This window comes from Procambarus clarkii, chromosome 62 (genome assembly GCF_040958095.1).
Source record: "Procambarus clarkii isolate CNS0578487 chromosome 62, FALCON_Pclarkii_2.0, whole genome shotgun sequence".
In the NCBI taxonomy this organism is placed as follows: domain Eukaryota; kingdom Metazoa; phylum Arthropoda; class Malacostraca; order Decapoda; family Cambaridae; genus Procambarus; species Procambarus clarkii.
The window spans coordinates 17,919,056-17,935,775 of NC_091211.1; the positions used below are offsets into that span (position 1 = coordinate 17,919,056).

Consider the following 16,720-nt stretch of genomic DNA (forward strand, 5'->3'; position numbering starts at 1 on the left):
GTGCCAGGGTGATGGTGCTTGGTGCCAGGGTGATGGTGCTTGGTGCTAGGGTGATGGTGCTTGGTGCCAGGGTGATGGTGCTTGGTGCCAGGGTGATGGTGCTTGGTGCCAGGGTGGTATTACTTAGTGCCAGGGTGATATTGTTTAGTGCCAGGGTGGTATTGCTTAGTGCCAGGGTGGTATTAGTGCCAGGGTGGTGCTTGGTGCCAGGGTGGTATTAGTGCCAGGGTGGTATTAGTGCCATGGTGGTATTAGTGCCAGGGTGGTGCTTGGTGCCAGGGTGGTGCTTGGTGCCAGGGTGGTGCTTGGTGCCAGGGTGATGCTTGGTGCCAGGGTGGTGCTTGGTGCCAGGGTAGTATTAGTGCCAGGGTGGTGCTTGGTGCCAGGGTGGTATTAGTGCCAGGGTGGTATCAGTGCCAGGGTGGTATTAGTGCCAGGGTGGTGCTTGGTGCCAGGGTGGTATTAGTGCCAGGGTGGTGCTTGGTGCCAGGGTGGTATTAGTGCCAGGGTGGTATCAGTGCCAGGGTGGTATCAGTGCCAGGGTGGTATTAGTGCCAGGGTGATGCTGCTTAGTGCCAGGGTGGTGCTTGGTGCCAGGGTGGTATTAGTGCCAGGGTGGTGCTTGGTGCCAGGGTGGTATCAGTGCCAGGGTGGTATCAGTGCCAGGGTGGTATCAGTGCCAGGGTGGTATTAGTGCCAGGGTGATGCTGCTTAGTGCCAGGGTGGTGCTTGGTGCCAGGGTGGTATTAGTGCCAGGGTGGTGCTTGGTGCCAGGGTGGTATTAGTGCCAGGGTGGTATCAGTGCCAGGGTGGTATCAGTGCCAGGGTGGTATTAGTTCCAGGGTGATGCTGCTTAGTGCCAGGGTGGTGCTTGGTGCCAGGGTGGTATTAGTGCCAGGGTGGTGCTTGGTGCCAGGGTGGTGCTTGGTGCCAGGGTGGTATCAGTGCCAGGGTGGTATCAGTGCCAGGGTGGTATCAGTGCCAGGGTGGTATTAGTGCCAGGGTGATGCTGCTTAGTGCCAGGGTGGTGCTTGGTGCCAGGGTGGTATTAGTGCCAGGGTGATGCTGCTTAGTGCCAGGGTGATGCTGCTTAGTGCCAGGGTGGTGCTTGGTGCCAGGGTGGTATTAGTGCCAGGGTGATGGTGCTTAGTGCCAGGGTGATGCTGCTTGGTGCCAGGGTGATGCTGCTTGGTGCCAGGGTGATGGTGCTTAGTGCCAGGGTGATGCTGCTTGGTGCCAGGGTGATGCTGCTTGGTGCCAGGGTGATGCTGCTTGGTGCCAGGGTGATGCTGCTTGGTGCCAGGGGTATATTTCTTAATAATGCTGAAATTCGTTGTGATATTACTAAAATTTATTTCAAAATGCAGTCTGAATGCAGTGTCTTTTGCTGACATCGCCCGGAGGTGTAGGGTACCCCTGGGAGGGTACACTGGAGGTGTAGGGTACCCCTGGGAGGGTACACTGGAGGTGTAGGGTACCCCTGGGAGGGTACACTGGAGGTGTAGGGTACCCCTGGGAGGGTACACTGGAGGTGTAGGGTACCCCTGGGAGGGTACACTGGAGGTGTAGGGTACCCCTGGGAGGGTACACTGGAGGTGTAGGGTACCCCTGGGAGGGTACACTGGAGGTGTAGGGTACCCCTGGGAGGGTACACTGGAGGTGTAGGGTACCCCTGGGAGGGTACACTGGAGGTGTAGGGTACCCCTGGGAGGGTACACTGGTGGTGTAGGGTACCCCTGGGAGGGTACACTGGAGGTGTAGGGTACCCCTGGGAGGGTACACTGGTGGTGTAGGGTACCCCTGGGAGGGTACACTGGAGGTGTAGGGTACCCCTGGGAGGGTACACTGGAGGTGTAGGGTACCCCTGGGAGGGTACACTGGAGGTGTAGGGTACCCCTGGGAGGGTACACTGGAGGTGTAGGGTACCCCTGGGAGGGTACACTGGAGGTGTAGGGTACCCCTGGGAGGGTACACTGGAGGTGTAGGGTACCCCTGGGAGGGTACACTGGAGGTGTAGGGTACCCCTGGGAGGGTACACTGGTGGTGTAGGGTACCCCTGGGAGGGTACACTGGAGGTGTAGGGTACCCCTGGGAGGGTACACTGGAGGTGTAGGGTACCCCTGGGAGGGTACACTGGTGGTGTAGGGTACCCCTGGGAGGGTACACTGGAGGTGTAGGGTACCCCTGGGAGGGTACACTGGAGGTGTAGGGTACCCCTGGGAGGGTACACTGGAGGTGTAGGGTACCCCTGGGAGGGTACACTGGAGGTGTAGGGTACCCCTGGGAGGGTACACTGGAGGTGTAGGGTACCCCTGGGAGGGTACACTGGAGGTGTAGGGTACCCCTGGGAGGGTACACTGGAGGTGTAGGGTACCCCTGGGAGGGTACACTGGAGGTGTAGGGTACCCCTGGGAGGGTACACTGGAGGTGTAGGGTACCCCTGGGAGGGTACACTGGAGGTGTAGGGTACCCCTGGGAGGGTACACTGGTGGTGTAGGGTACCCCTGGGAGGGTACACTGGAGGTGTAGGGTACCCCTGGGAGGGTACACTGGTGGTGTAGGGTACCCCTGGGAGGGTACACTGGAGGTGTAGGGTACCCCTGGGAGGGTACACTGGAGGTGTAGGGTACCCCTGGGAGGGTACACTGGAGGTGTAGGGTACCCCTGGGAGGGTACACTGGAGGTGTAGGGTACCCCTGGGAGGGTACACTGGAGGTGTAGGGTACCCCTGGGAGGGTACACTGGAGGTGTAGGGAACCCCTGGGAGGGTACACTGGAGGTGTAGGGTACCCCTGGGAGGGTACATTGGAAGGGAAGGGAACTGTCAGGAGAAAACACGAAGCCACCACGACTATATAGCACTTGGAAGGGGTCAGGATAAGGATTTGGGATGGGACGGGGGAAAGGAATGGTCCCCAACCACTTGGACGGTCGAGGATTGAACGCCGACCTGTATGAAGCGAGACCGTCGCTCTACCGTCCAGCCCAAGTAGGTGGGGCACCATTCCTAGAGCGTAAGGTGTTGGATACATCATGGGATATTAAAAAAATCATATGGAGTACATTCAAAGTGTTTAACCAGATGGTAGCAAGTGCCAAAAGTTGCCATGGGGTTCAGTATGACAGTGACACGCTGTTGTCCTCTTGAACTGTGCTGAACTGTCCATGTTAGGCACGTACCACACAGCAATCACAGTGCAAAGTTGGTCGAAGCTACCCCCAAACCCTTGGTCCCCAGCCTCGGACAGACACGCGCATATATTCTATTTAACAGCTTTAGAATCATCAGAATGTTGCTTCGGCCAACTAATATATGGCAAGATTATAATGAAAAGTGAAATGGTTCCAAATTCAAATTCTAGCAAGTTGGCTTGGTTGAGTAATGATGTGTAACATGAGGGTTAGAGGAGCTGGGGGCGGCACAGTGGTAGCGTGACTCAGCCTCGCGGGACGGACACTACCTGTGTGGGAACTGGGGAGAAATATTCGTGTTGAGGTGTGCCAGGCCGGACTGGCTCCTGGTATGTTGCAGGAACACGACGGGGAACTTGTTGCATGTGCTGGTGACTGCAACCCCAGCCACTGCATCCAGGATGGGTGCCGCCCTCCCCCAACACACGTCTCTCTACACTCTTAGGAGTCCAGTGATTTCCCGCTGGTGGGTCGCCAGCCCTTGGGGATGGGGGGGACCTTTGAATATTAGAAAATAAAGTCGTTCATAAAAAAGTTGGGAAGTGCTGTGAACCCGAGTGTGTTCCCCTCCTCCCCCCCCCCCCCCACCCCTCGCTACACACCTGGCTATCTCAAGACACACTCCCCCACACACCCCACCACTCCCCCACACACCCCACCACTCCCCCACACACCCCACCACACCCTCTCACGCTGACATTATCTAGTTATGGATGAGTGTAGACACGCCCCAGTTAATATATTTAGTTAGTGCACTTCAAATAGATGTTAAACACTAAGAAAAGAATAGAGAGTCTATAACATTAAACTACCCAGAGAAGCCAAGTTACACGCTATAGCTGTAGCGGCCACCGGCTGTACCGCACACCGGCTGTACCACACACCGGCTGTACCACACACCGGCTGTACCACACACCGGCTGTACCGCACACCGGCTGTACCGCACACCGGCTGTACCGCACACCGGCTGTACCGCACACCGGCTGTACCACACACCGGCTGTACCACACACCGGCTGTACCGCACACCGGCTGTACCACACACCGGCTGTACCGCACACCGGCTGTACCACACACCGGCTGTACCACACACCGGCTGTACCACACACCGGCTGTACCGCACACCGGCTGTACCGCACACCGGCTGTACCACACACCGGCTGTACCACACACCGGCTGTACCGCACACCGGCTGTACCGCACACCGGCTGTACCACACACCGGCTGTACCACACACCGGCTGTACCACACACCGGCTGTACCGCACACCGGCTGTACCACACACCGGCTGTACCGCACACCGGCTGTACCACACACCGGCTGTACCACACACCGGCTGTACCACACACCGGCTGTACCACACACCGGCTGTACCGCACACCGGCTGTACCACACACCGGCTGTACCGCACACCGGCTGTACCACACACCGGCTGTAGCGGCCACCGGCTGTACCGCACACCGGCTGTACCACACACCGGCTGTACCACACACCGGCTGTACCGCACACCGGCTGTACCACACACCGGCTGTACCACACACCGGCTGTACCGCACACCGGCTGTACCACACACCGGCTGTACCACACACCGGCTGTACCGCACACCGGCTGTACCGCACACCGGCTGTACCGCACACCGGCTGTACCGCACACCGGCTGTACCACACACCGGCTGTACCACACACCGGCTGTACCACACACCGGCTGTACCACACACCGGCTGTACCGCACACCGGCTGTACCGCACACCGGCTGTACCACACACCGGCTGTACCACACACCGGCTGTACCACACACCGGCTGTACCACACACCGGCTGTACCGCACACCGGCTGTACCACACACCGGCTGTACCACACACCGGCTGTAGCGGCCACAGGCTGTAGCGGCCACAGGCTGTAGCGGCCACAGGCTGTAGCGGCCACAGGCTGTAGCGGCCACAGGCTGTAGCGGCCACCCGGGGTAGAGGCAGCTCACCCACTCTCATAATACACCCACCTTTCGATGTCACAATACTCAACAGACAAATATAGTTGTCCTATAACTCACCAATTCACAAACATTCACGTTTTCTATACGTGGTCGAATTTTCTCAGTTCGGTTCAATTCGAGCATTTTAGTACACCATATTCTCTCCGTTGAGGCAACTGGAGAGGACGGGCCGGTAGAGGAGACGTTCGTCACATGAAACAATCTCTGAAGTCAAATTATCAAATGACCCAGAAATGAACACTTACAGAAACTGGCGAACCAGTTGATTGGCGGTTGAGAGGCGGGACCAAAGAGCCAAAGCTCAACCCCCGCAAGCACAACTAGGTGAGTACAGTTTTGGTCAAATCAATACAGCGTGACCGTCAATTGTTTCGAAAATTGTTAATACCAGGGACAGCGGTGGACGAGTATGCGGCTTGGCAGTGCCTTGGTCGTAAGTTCGAGCCCACCTCACAGCCCTGGGGGATTTTTTTAATACCCGGGACAGCTAATCCCTGGGATTAGGAACGGGTCTTATAGAGACAAGGTTCCTTACAGCTTGTAGTTTACAATAGGATGAAAGACGCTTAAAAGTGCGACATAAGAGAGGGTCTTGAACTTGGTGGAGATGGGTCAGAACTTGGGGGGGATGGGTCAGAACTTGAGGGAGATGGGTCAGAACTTGGGGGAGATGGGGCCAGAACTTGGCCGCAGATGGGGCCAGCACTTGGCCGCAGATGGGGCCAGAACTTGGCCGCAGATGGGGCCAGCACTTGGCCGCAGATGGGGCCAGAACTTGGCCGCAGATGGGGCCAGCACTTGGCCGCAGATGGGGCCAGAACTTGGCCGCAGATGGGGCCAGCACTTGGCCGCAGATGGGGCCAGAACTTGGCCGCAGATGGGGCCAGAACTTGGCCGCAGATGGGGCCAGCACTTGGCCGCAGATGGGGCCAGAACTTGGCCGCAGATGGGGCCAGCACTTGAAACAATAGTCATAACACCTTATTAACCCTACCGTAGTACCCACTAGTAACAACCACACACAGGACACGGGACAATAGCCCTTGTTCACTCTTGATATAAAGGTAGGCCTAGAGGCCGTCATGTCTGGCGGGGTGCTGGTGGTCAGCGGCGGCTACAATTAACTTGAGGATCATCTTCCAAGTCTATTTCTGCGTGGTTGGGAAGTGGCTCACCCAGGCGCAGTGTTGTGTGGTCGGTCGCGCGCGTGGTGGTGCTCCAGTCCTCCGGTCAGCCACGGCTTCCCCTCTCTCTCTCCCTGCTGCCGGTACCTCGTTAGTACCTCGTTAGTGTCTCCCTGCTGCCGGTACCTCGTTAGTGCCTCGCTGTTGCGGGTATCTCGTTAGTGCCTCGCTGCTGCCGGTACATCGTTAGTGCCTGGCTACTGAGGGCACCTCGCTAGTGCCTCGCTGCTGCCGGTACATCGTTAGTGCCTGGCTACTGAGGGCACCTCGCTAGTGCCTCGCTGCTGCCGGTACATCGCTAGTGCCTGGCTACTGAGGGCACCTCGCTAGTGCCTGGCTACTGAGGGCACCTCGCTAGTGCCTGGCTACTGAGGGCACCTCGCTAGTGCCTGGCTACTGAGGGTACCTCGCTAGTGCCTGGCTACTGAGGGCACCTCGCTAGTGCCTGGCTACTGAGGGCACCTCGCTAGTGCCTCGCTACTGAGGGCACCTCGCTAGTGCCTGGCTACTGAGGGCACCTCGCTAGTGCCTGGCTACTGAGGGCACCTCGCTAGTGCCTCGCTACTGAGGGCACCTCGCTAGTGCCTCGCTACTGAGGGCACCTCGCTAGTGCCTCGCTACTAAGGGCACCTCGCTAGTGCCTCGCTACTGAGGGCACCTCGCTAGTGCCTCGCTACTGAGGGCACCTCGCTAGTGCCTCGCTACTGAGGGCACCTCGCTAGTGCCTCGCTACTGAGGGCACCTCGCTAGTGCCTCGCTACTGAGGGCACCTCGCTAGTGCCTCGCTACTGAGGGCACCTCGCTAGTGCCTCGCTACTGAGGGCACCTCGCTAGTGCCTCGCTACTGAGGGCACCTCGCTAGTGCCTCGCTACTGAGGGCACCTCGCTAGTGCCTCGCTACTGAGGGCACCTCGCTAGTGCCTCGCTACTGAGGGCACCTCGCTAGTGCCTCGCTACTGAGGGCACCTCGCTAGTGCCTCGCTACTGAGGGCACCTCGCTAGTGCCTCGCTACTGAGGGCACCTCGCTAGTGCCTCGCTACTGAGGGCACCTCGCTAGTGCCTCGCTACTGAGGGCACCTCGCTAGTGCCTCGCTACTGAGGGCACCTCGCTAGTACCTCGCTACTGAGGGCACCTCGCTAGTGCCTCGCTACTAAGGGCACCTCGCTAGTGCCTCGCTACTGAGGGCACCTCGCTAGTGCCTCGCTACTGAGGGCACCTCGCTAGTGCCTCGCTACTGAGGGCACCTCGCTAGTGCCTCGCTACTGAGGGCACCTCGCTAGTGCCTCGCTACTGAGGGCACCTCGCTAGTGCCTGGCTACTTAGGGCACCTCGCTAGTGCCTCGCTACTGAGGGCACCTCGCTAGTGCCTCGCTACTGATGGCACCTCGCTACTGAGGGCACCTCGCTAGTGCCTCGCTAATGAGGGCACCTCGCTAGTGCCTGGCTACTGAGGGCACCTCGCTACTGAGGGCACCTCGCTAGTGCCTCGCTACTGAGGGCACCTCGCTAGTGCCTCGCTACTGAGGGCACCTCGCTAGTGCCTCGCTACTGAGGGCACCTCGCTAGTGCCTCGCTACTGAGGGCACCTCGCTAGTGCCTCGTTACTGAGGGCACCTCGCTAGTGCCTCGCTACTGAGGGCACCTCGCTAGTGCCTCGCTACTGAGGGCACCTCGCTAGTGCCTCGCTACTGAGGGCACCTCGCTAGTGCCTCGCTACTGAGGGCACCTCGCTAGTGCCTCGCTACTGAGGGCACCTCGCTAGTGCCTCGCTACTGAGGGCACCTCGCTAGTGCCTCGCTACTGAGGGCACCTCGCTAGTGCCTCGCTACTGAGGGCACCTCGCTAGTGCCTCGCTACTGAGGGCACCTCGCTAGTGCCTCGCTACTGAGGGCACCTCGCTAGTGCCTCGCTACTGAGGGCACCTCGCTAGTGCCTCGCTACTGAGGGCACCTCGCTAGTGCCTCGCTACTGAGGGCACCTCGCTAGTGCCTCGCTACTGAGGGCACCTCGCTAGTGCCTCGCTACTGAGGGCACCTCGCTAGTGCCTCGCTACTGAGGGCACCTCGCTAGTGCCTCGCTACTGAGGGCACCTCGCTAGTGCCTCGCTACTGAGGGCACCTCGCTAGTGCCTCGCTACTGAGGGCACCTCGCTAGTGCCTCGCTACTGAGGGCACCTCGCTAGTGCCTCGCTACTGAGGGCACCTCGCTAGTGCCTCGCTACTGAGGGCACCTCGCTAGTGCCTCGCTACTGAGGGCACCTCGCTAGTGCCTCGCTACTGAGGGCACCTCGCTAGTGCCTCGCTACTGAGGGCACCTCGCTAGTGCCTCGCTACTGAGGGCACCTCGCTAGTGCCTCGCTACTGAGGGCACCTCGCTAGTGCCTCGCTACTGAGGGCACCTCGCTAGTGCCTCGCTACTGAGGGCACCTCGCTAGTGCCTCGCTACTGAGGGCACCTCGCTAGTGCCTCGCTACTGAGGGCACCTCGCTAGTGCCTCGCTACTGAGGGCACCTCGCTAGTGCCTCGCTACTGAGGGCACCTCGCTAGTGCCTCGCTACTGAGGGCACCTCGCTAGTGCCTCGCTACTGAGGGCACCTCGCATAGTGCCTCGCTACTGAGGGCACCTCGCTACTGAGGGCACCTCGCATAGTGCCTCGCTGCTGAGGGCACCTCGCTAGTGCCTCGCTACTGAGGGCACCTAGCTACTGAGGGCACCTCGCTACTGAGGGCACCTCGCATAGAGCCTCGCTACTGAGGGCACCTCGCTAGTGCCTCGCTACTGAGGGCACCTCGCATAGTGCCTCGCTACTGAGGGCTCCTCGCTACTGAGGGCACCTCGCTACTGAGGGCACCTCGCTGCTGAGGGCACCTCGTTAGTGCCTCGCTGCTGAGGGCACCTCGGTGCTGAGGGCACTTCGCTGCTGAGGGCACCTCGCTACTGAGGGCACCTCGGTACTGAGGGCACCTCGCTAGTGCCTCGCTACTGAGGGCACCTCGGTACTGAGGGCACCTCGCTAGTGCCTCGGTACTGAGGGCACCTCGCTACTGAGGGCACCTCGCTAGTGCCTCGCTACTGAGGGCACCTCGCTAGTGCCTGGCTACTGAGGGCACCTCGCTAGTGCCTGGCTACTGAGGGCACCTCGCTAGTGCCTGGCTACTGAGGGCACCTCGCTAGTGCCTGGCTACTGAGGGCACCTCGCTAGTGCCTGGCTACTGAGGGCACCTCGCTAGTGCCTGGCTACTGAGGGCACCTCGCTAGTGCCTGGCTACTGAGGGCACCTCGCTAGTGCCTGGCTACTGAGGGCACCTCGCTAGTGCCTGGCTACTGAGGGCACCTCGCTAGTGCCTGGCTACTGAGGGCACCTCGCTAGTGCCTGGCTACTGAGGGCACCTCGCTAGTGCCTGGCTACTGAGGGCACCTCGCTAGTGCCTGGCTACTGAGGGCACCTCGCTAGTGCCTGGCTACTGAGGGCACCTCGCTAGTGCCTGGCTACTGAGGGCACCTCGCTAGTGCCTGGCTACTGAGGGCACCTCGCTAGTGCCTGGCTACTGAGGGCACCTCGCTAGTGCCTGGCTACTGAGGGCACCTCGCTAGTGCCTGGCTACTGAGGGCACCTCGCTAGTGCCTGGCTACTGAGGGCACCTCGCTAGTGCCTGGCTACTGAGGGCACCTCGCTAGTGCCTGGCTACTGAGGGCACCTCGCTAGTGCCTGGCTACTGAGGGCACCTCGCTAGTGCCTGGCTACTGAGGGCACCTCGCTAGTGCCTGGCTACTGAGGGCACCTCGCTAGTGCCTGGCTACTGAGGGCACCTCGCTAGTGCCTGGCTACTGAGGGCACCTCGCTAGTGCCTGGCTACTGAGGGCACCTCGCATAGTGCCTGGCTACTGAGGGCACCTCGCATAGTGCCTCGCTACTGAGGGCACCTCGCATAGTGCCTCGCTACTGAGGGCACCTCGCATAGTGCCTCGCTACTGAGGGCACCTCGCATAGTGCCTCGCTACTGAGGGCACCTCGCATAGTGCCTCGCTACTGAGGGCACCTCGCATAGTGCCTCGCTACTGAGGGCACCTCGCTAGTGCCTCGCTACTGAGGGCACCTCGATAGTGCCTCGCTACTGAGGGCACCTCGCTACTGAGGGCACCTCGCTACTGAGGGCACCTCGATAGTGCCTCGCTGCTGAGGGCACCTCGTTAGTGCCTCGCTGCTGAGGGCACCTCGTTAGTGCCTCGCTGCTGAGGGCACCTCGTTAGTGCCTCGCTGCTGAGGGCACCTCGTTAGTGCCTCCCTGCTGAGGGCACCTCGCTGCTGAGGGCACCTCGCTGCTGAGGGCACCTCGCTGCTGAGGGCACCTCGCTGCTGAGGGCACCTCGCATAGTGCCTCGCTGGTGCCACGCTACAGAGGGCACCTCGCTACTGAGGGCACCTCGCTAGTGCCTCGCTACAGAGGGCACCTCGCTACTGAGGGCACCTCGCTAGTGCCTCGCTACTGAGGGCACCTCGCTAGTGCCTGGCTACTTAGGGCACCTCGCTAGTGCCTCGCTACTGAGGGCACCTCGCTAGTGCCTCGCTACTGATGGCACCTCGCTACTGAGGGCACCTCGCTAGTGCCTCGCTAATGAGGGCACCTCGCTAGTGCCTGGCTACTGAGGGCACCTCGCTACTGAGGGCACCTCGCTAGTGCCTCGCTACTGAGGGCACCTCGCTAGTGCCTCGCTACTGAGGGCACCTCGCTAGTGCCTCGCTACTGAGGGCACCTCGCTAGTGCCTCGCTACTGAGGGCACCTCGCTAGTGCCTCGCTACTGAGGGCACCTCGCTAGTGCCTCGCTACTGAGGGCACCTCGCTAGTGCCTCGCTACTGAGGGCACCTCGCTAGTGCCTCGCTACTGAGGGCACCTCGCTAGTGCCTCGCTACTGAGGGCACCTCGCTAGTGCCTCGCTACTGAGGGCACCTCGCTAGTGCCTCGCTACTGAGGGCACCTCGCTAGTGCCTCGCTACTGAGGGCACCTCGCTAGTGCCTCGCTACTGAGGGCACCTCGCTAGTGCCTCGCTACTGAGGGCACCTCGCTAGTGCCTCGCTACTGAGGGCACCTCGCATAGTGCCTCGCTACTGAGGGCTCCTCGCTACTGAGGGCACCTCGCTACTGAGGGCACCTCGTTAGTGCCTCGCTGCTGAGGGCACCTCGGTGCTGAGGGCACTTCGCTGCTGAGGGCACCTCGCTACTGAGGGCACCTCGGTACTGAGGGCACCTCGCTAGTGCCTCGGTACTGAGGGCACCTCGCTAGTGCCTCGGTACTGAGGGCACCTCGCTAGTGCCTCGCTACTGAGGGCACCTCGCTAGTGCCTCGCTACTGAGGGCACCTCGCTAGTGCCTCGCTACTGAGGGCACCTCGCTAGTGCCTGGCTACTGAGGGCACCTCGCTAGTGCCTGGCTACTGAGGGCACCTCGCTAGTGCCTGGCTACTGAGGGCACCTCGCTAGTGCCTGGCTACTGAGGGCACCTCGCTAGTGCCTGGCTACTGAGGGCACCTCGCTAGTGCCTGGCTACTGAGGGCACCTCGCTAGTGCCTGGCTACTGAGGGCACCTCGCTAGTGCCTCGCTACTGAGGGCACCTCGCTAGTGCCTCGCTACTGAGGGCACCTCGCTAGTGCCTGGCTACTGAGGGCACCTCGCTAGTGCCTGGCTACTGAGGGCACCTCGCTAGTGCCTGGCTACTGAGGGCACCTCGCATAGTGCCTGGCTACTGAGGGCACCTCGCTACTGAGGGCACCTCGCATAGTGCCTCGCTACTGAGGGCACCTCGCATAGTGCCTCGCTACTGAGGGCACCTCGCATAGTGCCTCGCTACTGAGGGCACCTCGCATAGTGCCTCGCTACTGAGGGCACCTCGCATAGTGCCTCGCTACTGAGGGCACCTCGCTACTGAGGGCACCTCGCATAGTGCCTCGCTAGTGAGGGCACCTCACATAGTGCCTCGCTACTGAGGGCACCTCGCATAGTGCCTCGCTATTGAGGGCACCTCGCTAGTGCCTCGCTGCTGAGGGCAACTCGCATAGTGCCTCGCTACTGAGGGCACCTCGCATAGTGCCTCGCTACTGAGGGCACCTCGCATAGTGCCTCGCTACTGAGGGCACCTCGCATAGTGCCTCGCTACTGAGGGCACCTCGCATAGTGCCTCGCTACTGAGGGCACCTCGCATAGTGCCTCGCTACTGAGGGCACCTCGCATAGTGCCTCGCTACTGAGGGCACCTCGCATAGTGCCTCGCTACTGAGGGCACCTCGCATAGTGCCTCGCTACTGAGGGCACCTCGCATAGTGCCTCGCTACTGAGGGCACCTCGCTAGTGCCTCGCTACTGAGGGCACCTCGCATAGTGCCTCGCTACTGAGGGCACCTCGTTAGTGCCTCGTTACTGAGGGCACCTCGTTAGTGCCTCACTACTGAGGGCACCTCGCTAGTGCCTCGTTACTGAGGGCACCTCGCTAGTGCCTCGCTGCTGAGGGCACCTCGCTGCTGAGGGCACCTCGCTACTGAGGGCACCTCGCTACTGAGGGCACCTCGCATAGAGCCTCGCTACTGAGGGCACCTCGCTAGTGCCTCGCTACTGAGGGCACCTCGCTAGTGCCTCGCTACTGAGGGCACCTCGCTACTGAGGGCACCTCGCTGCTGAGGGCACCTCGTTAGTGCCTCGCTACTGAGGGCACCTCGCTAGTGCCTCGCTACTGAGGGCACCTTGCATAGTGCCTCGCTACTGAGGGCACCTCGCTACTGAGGGCACCTCGCTAGTGCCTCGCTACTGAGGGCACCTTGCATAGTGCCTCGCTACTGAGGGCACCTCGCTACTGAGGGCACCTCGCTACTGAGGGCACCTCGCTGCTGAGGGCACCTCGTTAGTGCCTCGCTGCTGAGGGCACCTCGCTGCTGAGGGCACTTCGCTGCTGAGGGCACCTCACTAGTGCCTTACTCTTGAGGGCACCTCTCTAGTTCCTCACTTCCTCTATATTACCCTCTAGTGTCTTTATATGACAATAACGAGTGTTGATGACAGAGCCCCGTATGTGTGGCTAGTTTCCAAACATATTAAACATTCAGTGGCTAGAATATACTATGGATTGAAGGTAGAATAGACCAATATTGACCAATGAGTGGTGAGATAGTAATACTGATCAATGGAATATTGAGAAAATTAGTAATATTGACCCATGGAGTGACGAGAATATAGCAGATCTGAGCAAGGTGTTTCGACATTGTGCGTGCCACTGACAATACACTAATCTATAATAGAAAAACGAATGAAAACTATAATCAGAAAGTCAATATATGGTGTTGTCATTACTCAGTATATTTATATTTTTTGTTAGGAAAGCGGTGGTCGTAGCATCATTGGTCGACAAAACGTTTCTTTGAAAGGCATTTGAGGAAACGTTCTTGTGTTTCAGGCAGCGATAGAAGTGTAGCCGGTGTGAGTCCGTGTGGCATACACCCTACAGGATCACCACGCACACGCGCGTGCACACGCTCCTGGGCTATCCAGCGTGCCTATAAGCGTGTACCTGTCCTCAGGAAGTGTAAAAATCTCTGCTAATGTGAAAGGAGAAGTTTTAGAGTGGTGTGATAGCCTTTAACATCTTCGAGGAGGACCCCTGCACACGCTAGCATCTTCGAAGAGGACCCCTGCACACGCTAGCATCTTCGAGGAGGACCCCTGCACACGCTAGCATCTTCGAGGACCCCTGCACACGCTAGCATCTTCGAGGAGGACCCCTGCACACGCTAGCATCTTCGAGGAGGACCCCTGCACACGCTAGCATCTTCGAGGAGGACCCCTGCACACGCTAGCATCTTCGAGGAGGACCCCTGCACACGCTAGCATCTTCGAGGAGGACCCCTACTCACGCCAACATCTTCAAGGACGACCCCTACACACGCTAGCATCATCAAGGAGGACCCCTGCACACGCTAGCATCAAGGAGGACCCCTGCTCACGCCAGCATCTTCGAGGAGGACCCCTACACACATTTTCCTTCTCCAAAACACAGGTGATGCAAGACGAGGCTCTTCCTCACTCGCACCTTTGTAACAAACAATTATAAGTTAACGCTTACTATAAGTGTTAACTTAAATAATTATAAGTTAATTATAATTAACACTGCATTATACTCTCCTGCTCAAGTGTTCAATGAGTACTGATGTCTGTTCAATATAATTAACATAACTAAATTTTGTTGTAGTCATGGTAGTATATAATTGACAGGGAAACACACACATAAGTAGATTATATAAAATAAAAACAATTTTTTTAACATGTAGAATGACTGAAAATGACCAAGCAAACATTATTATATTTCTGACATTAACACAAGCGATAACTATACAATTGACTATTAAAAAGACATGATATACTTAACAATTTCAATGTATATACCTTTATAAAGCGAGATATAACTGATTGTGAAGCGTTATACGATTGTGGCACAATGCTGTTATGTGACTCTTTACTCCAGAACATTTTATTTGATATAAAACATTGCTTCTGAGGTCAAAGTTCAGACTTCAAGCTTTACCTCAAGTGTGTTTACATCCATAATGGGTTAAGTGTGTAGAAAGTACAGTGTTTATAATCCAGAGTCCCACCGGTTAATAGAACCACAAGTAATTGCGAACTTTAACTTGTAAATGAAGTCATATTTAGTTTGTGAAGTCTACGACCCATACATCATTGAGGTATCCTCCCTAGTGATGCTCTGCCTCGCCTCTATCGCATTAGACTTCAGTTTATTTCATGGCATTTTTGCCTTCATTCCTTCATTCATTTAGCTTTTTTTTTCTGCAAGTGAATGACGGGCTCTGTTGGACTGAGCCCTGGTGAGCGAGTTGGTCAGCCACAGACATGACATTTTCGGTACTGACAAAGTAATTGGTTGTTTTAGGAATATGTTCAGAGTGAGTTTCTCGCTGTAAGGTGAAGCGCTGTCCGGTACGTTTGGTGACATTCAGTTGGGTCTAAGCAGAAGTAGTATGTCTGTACAGTTTGAGAAGTCATGCCGCAGTGACCATCAACAGTAACGTCAAGAAAGACAAGGGGGAGAGAGCTCCAGAAACAGTGATACGTGCCCAAGACATACTACTAATCCAAGACATACTACTAATCCAAGACATACTACTAATCCAAGACATACTACTAATCCAAGACATACTACTAATCCAAGACATACTACTGATCCAAGACATACTACTGATCCAAGACATACTACTGATCCAAGACATACTACTGATCCAAGACATACTACTGATCCAAGACATACTACTAATCCAAGACATACTACTAATCCAAGACATACTACTAATCCAAGACATACTACTAATCCAAGACATACTACTAATCCAAGACATACTACTAATCCAAGACATACTACTAATCCAAGACATACTACTGATCCAAGACATACTACTGATCCAAGACATACTACTGATCCAAGACATACTACTGATCCAAGACATACTACTACTTCCAACATGTGTAACAGATGAGGTCACCTCCTCCAGAGCATAAATAATTTTCTCCATTTTCTCTCTTTCCGTCACTCCGGTACGGGTTAGCCTTCGTCTCCACTGTCCACAAGGCTTTGTGCCAAGACTCTGTAGGTTATTTTATTTACTTTGTAGCAAACTGTAACTTTGTGGTTCTGTTCTTGAGGCGTACAGGTGGCTTGTTTCCTTCGGTGCACCCACTGAGGTTATGCTGCTCTCTTGTAGTAGTCTCTCATACCTCTTGTTCAAGTTCAACAAATATCTTCACAACTGAAAGTATTCTTCGTTCATCATCATCAATTGCTTGTCATGGTCTACCAGGCCGTTGATGTTGCTGAGCTCACCTAGGCGCTCTTGCTTCATGACATCAAAATCATGACATCAAAATCATGACATCAAAATCAACAGTTGAACCAATTGACATTTAGCCAACTGTTTTGGCAAATTATTGTGATTCTAGAGCCTGGTGGTGACCTGCTTTACTAGCATGCACTTGGCATGGCCTCATGTTGGGTGGTCACAGTAGCAGACTCCAAATGTCACACCAGGAGTCCTCTCTACACCTTTGGTTGCCTCTCCTGTGCATGAGCCAACGATGCCTCGACACACAACTGCACAGGAGACAACTGTGCAGACAGCTGTCCAATTACAATGGAGGACGTTGCATAAAACCGGCTCATTCCTACACTGTTCACCTGTTATAAGAGATCTTCTTATCTTGAGGTTATCTTGAGATGCTTTCGGGGCTTTAGTGTCCCCGCGGCCCGGTCCTCGACCAGGCCTCCACCCCCAGGAAGCAGCCCGTGACAGCTGACTAA

At 57.1% G+C, this 16,720-nt stretch overlaps 1 protein-coding gene across 50 annotated transcripts in view; it reads left to right on the forward strand.

Moving 5' to 3' along the window:
* LOC123766472 (trichohyalin) overlaps positions 1-16,720 on the forward strand; it is a 129,571-nt gene that overhangs the window by 39,217 nt on the left and 73,634 nt on the right. For 38 of the 50 annotated variants that reach the window (XM_045755627.2, XM_069308240.1, XM_069308256.1 and 35 more), the window contains exons 1-2: positions 6,356-6,457; positions 13,733-14,410. The exons of 4 other annotated variants lie outside the window; for them this stretch is intronic. The gene's annotated coding sequence lies outside the window, so the exon portion shown is untranslated. Of the gene's footprint in view, positions 1-6,343; positions 6,458-13,732; positions 14,411-16,720 lie in introns of those variants that run through there. 8 more of the 50 variants (XM_069308267.1, XM_069308270.1, XM_069308279.1 and 5 more) reach the window with 5 other exon arrangements.